The following is a 4,122-nucleotide window of genomic DNA, read 5'->3' on the forward strand; positions in this document are numbered from 1 at the left end:
TGGTAGGAAAGCTTTTTGTTTTGTTTTGGGGGGTGGCCAGGGAGGGAAGTGGTGTGAGTTGAACCAGTGGAGGGGGAAGGAAGAAAGGGGAAAGATGGCCTTGACCCTTCCATTTGCCATTGGTTGTGTGTTTTCCACCTCCTCCTTTATTACCTATAAACTTGGTCCTCGCTCTTTTTCTTCTGGAATTCCTCGGACAAGCCAATAGCCCGGGCGGCAGCTGTGGTGTGTTGTGTGTGTGATGTGATTGCATTGTGATGTGTTGTGTATTGTGTGTGCAATGTGTGTGGGCTTACCACCTACACGCATTCACACACATCTACACACATTCACGTGCATCTACATACACGCTTCACATATGCATTCACACACGAATCTGCCACTGCCCCTCCTATGGAGAGATAACTGGTCGATCCTGCCAGTAGTCATATGCTTGTCTCAAAGATTAAGCCATGCATGTCTAAGTATGAATAGTATTCTTGATACTGTGAAACTGCGAATGGCTCATTAAATCAGTTATAGTTTATTTGATAGTTTGCAACTCGTTTTTCGGAGCGGTGTTGTGCTAGACGGATAGCCGTGGTAATTCTAGAGCTAATACGTGCGACAAGGCCCGAGAGAGAGGTGTGTGTATGCGCATTTTTTCTTCTCGAGGGCTGCATTTGTTAGGTATAAAGCCAGCAGGAACATGACTGGTGAATCAGAATAACTTTGCTGACCGTTACACATTTGTGTGTGATGGTGTCTCATTCGAATTTCTGCCCTATCAACTTTCGATGGTAAGGTATTGGCTTACCATGGTGACAACGGGTGACGGGGAACATTTGGTTCGATTCCGGAGAGGGAGCCTGAGAGACGGCTACCACTTCCAAGGAAGGCAGCAGGCGCGCAAATTACCCAATCCTGACACAGGGAGGTAGTGACAATAAATACCAATGCACGGTGTTTTTTATGCACTGTGCAATTGGAATGAGAACAATGTAAAGACCTTATCAAGGAACAATTGGAGGGCAAGTCTGGTGCCAGCAGCCGCGGTAATTCCAGCTCCAAAAGCGTATACTAAAGTTGTTGCAGTTAAAAAGCTCGTAGTTGGATTTCATGCGGGGTTCACGGTGTGTGGTGGGGGTGAGACTCTGTTTCGCCCTTGCCCCGCACTGTTTGGACTCTGCAGTTTTAATATTCCCTGGTGGCGCCTTTGGCGCGTGCCCTTGATTGGGTGTGTGTCAAGTCACGTAGTGGTGGGGCGCTGTTGGGGGCTTTACTTTGAAAAAATTAGAGTGTTCAAAGCAGGCAGTCATTTGATTTGCTTGAATAGATTAGCATGGAACAACGGAAGAGGACTTTTGGGCCTGTACTGTTGGCGTGTGGTGCGGGGTGTGTGGAGTGAGAAACCGCAAGGTTTTCTCATTCCTCCCTCACCACATCGGGTCTGAAGTAATGATTAATAGGGACGGTTGGGGGCACTGGTATTTCGTTGTCAGAGGTGAAATTCTTGGATTTACGAAAGACCGCCGACTGCGAAAGCATTTGCCAAGGACGCTTTCATTGATCAAGAACGAAAGTTAGGGGATCGAAGACGATTAGATACCGTCGTAGTCTTAACCATAAACGATGCCGGCCAGGGCTCGGTGGGCAGCACAAATCATTCTGTGATGGAGGCGCCATCGGGACCTTTAGGGAAACCAAAGCGTTTGGGTTCCGGGGGGAGTATGATCGCAAGATTGAAACTTAAAGGAATTGACGGAAGGGCACCACCAGGAGTGGAGCCTGCGGCTTAATTTGACTCAACACGGGGAAACTCACCAGGTCCAGACATGGGAAGGATTGACAGATTGACAGCTCTTTCTTGATTCCAAGGGAGGTGGTGCAACCGTCCAGCGTGCTGTACACGCACAGATATAAGAATGCTCTCAATGTGTTTCTTCTTCTCATGTGGGAGATGTGGAGTTGATGATCCGATGTGGCAATGCTCATGTTGAGAGAAGGGATTCTGTATGTGAATGGAGATGTGTGAATGAAGATGTGTGAATGAGAATACTGTAAGAGCAATCACCGAAATTGATGAGACTACTTGAAGAAAGAGAAATGTACTTTGTTGTGTATGTGATGAGGGCATGTTGTTATGTTGTTTGATGATTGTGAACCATTGTATTTTTGTTCTCATTTGCACCTTGATTATGTTCGTTGATTGTTTTGTGTATTGTGATTGCTACCATTCAAGGGATATTGTGAGAAGTAGTTACGAGGCCGAGTCAAGCCACCATGTGACATTGGGCATGTGATGAAGTGAGGTAAAGTGAAGTGAAGTGAAAGGGTAGTGAATGATTGATGTGTTAGTGGGTGCAGGAGAGTGGTTGATGATATTATGTGTTGTGTTGATGAAGAGACTCTGAAAAGATATTGTAGAGGGGGAGGTGTAACATGACGTAAAGCAGCAGGTTCATGATTTACAGGAGACGGCAGGAAGAGATTGGTGCAACCATGTAAGGAGGTTGTTGCTGCATTACTCCGTGATGTGAAAGCTATTGCAAGTGTGGCGTGGTGTGATGTGAGGAGGAGTGTGAAGAGGAAAGAAGTACAAATGTAAGAATATCTAACAGCAGTTAAGAATGAACACAAACGACAGTTCAAATCGAAAGCAAAGCTTTGGTGAAACATTAGCAATTTCAGTCAAAATTGCGAAAAGCTGCGAGATAGTGCAAAGCGATCAGGGGTGAGGTGGTGATTGTTGATGCAGTCGGCGGGCTGGCCGTCCAGCTTTTGTTGTGAAATCTCTGTTTGATTACGGTAAACGGCGAGACCTTGACTTGCTGATTGGTGTAGGGAAGCGTGCGCTTTCTTGGTGGGGCTGTGCGAAAGCACTCCTCACATCACACCACTCAGAGGGACACTCGGCGTTGCTATTGAGCGTAAGCCGAAGGAAGTTTGAGGCGATAAACAGGTCTGTGATGCCCTTAGATGTTCTGGGCTGCACGCGCGCTACACTGACGGGGGGCAGCGAGTATGCTTTGGGTGTTTGTGGTGGGGAAAGCCTGTGCTTTTTCTTGCCATGAACATCTATTCTGCGCTGGAGGCGTGGGGACTCTGTGAAACCCGTCCTGCTGGGGATAGAAGCTTGGCATTGGGGATAGATGGGGCTTTGCAAACTGTGCGAAAGACTCCCCACATCACACCACTCAGAGGGACACTCGGCGTTGCTATTGAGCGTAAGCCGAAGGAAGTTTGAGGCGATAACATGCCTGTGATGCCCTTAGATGTTCTGGGCTGCACGCGCGCTACACTGACGGGGGCAGCGAGTATGCTTTGGGTGTTTGTGGTGGGGAGCGTGAAAGCGTTTCTCTTGCCATGAACATCTATTCCTGCGCTGGAAGGCGTGGGGACTCTTGTGAAAACCCGTCGTGCTGGGGATAGATGCTTGCAATTATTCATCTTGAACGAGGAATTCCTAGTAAGCGCAATTCAACAGATTGCGTTGATTACGTCCCTGCCCTTTGTACACACCGCCCGTCGCTACTACCGATTGAATGGTTTAGTGAGGCCTCGGGATTGGCGCGTGGGCGCTGGCAACAGCTGCCCATGTCATCTTTTGCTGAGAACCTGGTCAAACTTGATCATTTAGAGGAAGTAAAAGTCGTAACAAGGTTTCCGTAGGTGAACCTGCGGAAGGATCATTCCAAGAAGGAAAACGTTGAAAAGCGTGGTTGGTGAGAATTGGTGAGGGGTGGTGAGAATTGGTGAGGGAAGGTGGAGACACTGGACTGAGCCAACCGAGCCAACCGAGCCAACTGAGCCAACCAACCAAATCGCTCTCACACGCTTTTGTGTGTGGGAGTGAGCATTGTGTGAATGAAGACAAAAACAAAGCAAAAGCATGTGCATGCATGGGCATTGTGTGTCGCAGTGGAGCACGCATATTGTGTGTGTTGCATTGCGATGGCAGTGTTCTTGTGTGTGTGTGTGATGTCATATTGTTTGCCTCGTGCAAAGAAGAAGAGGAAATGAACACGGCAAGCAAGCGTGTGTTTTGGATTGTTGTTGTGGCAGCGGCTGCGATTGCACACACATGACAGTGTGGGCGAAAGCATCTTGCTGCAGCAACAGCAACCAAGCCATGTGTGCCGT

The 4,122-nt window shown here is 48.1% G+C and overlaps 1 non-coding gene across 1 annotated transcript; it reads left to right on the top strand.

The window, feature by feature from the left end:
- The first annotated feature begins 403 nt into the window (after positions 1-403).
- PTSG_20003 lies at positions 404-2,357 on the top strand. Its single transcript, XR_001137137.1, has one exon. It is a non-coding gene; the product is annotated as an 18S ribosomal RNA (ribosomal RNA).
- The last annotated feature ends 1,765 nt before the right edge of the window (positions 2,358-4,122 follow it).

The sequence above is a fragment of the Salpingoeca rosetta genome, assembly GCF_000188695.1.
Source record: "Salpingoeca rosetta unplaced genomic scaffold supercont1.2, whole genome shotgun sequence".
Classification (NCBI taxonomy): Eukaryota; class Choanoflagellata; order Craspedida; family Salpingoecidae; genus Salpingoeca; species Salpingoeca rosetta.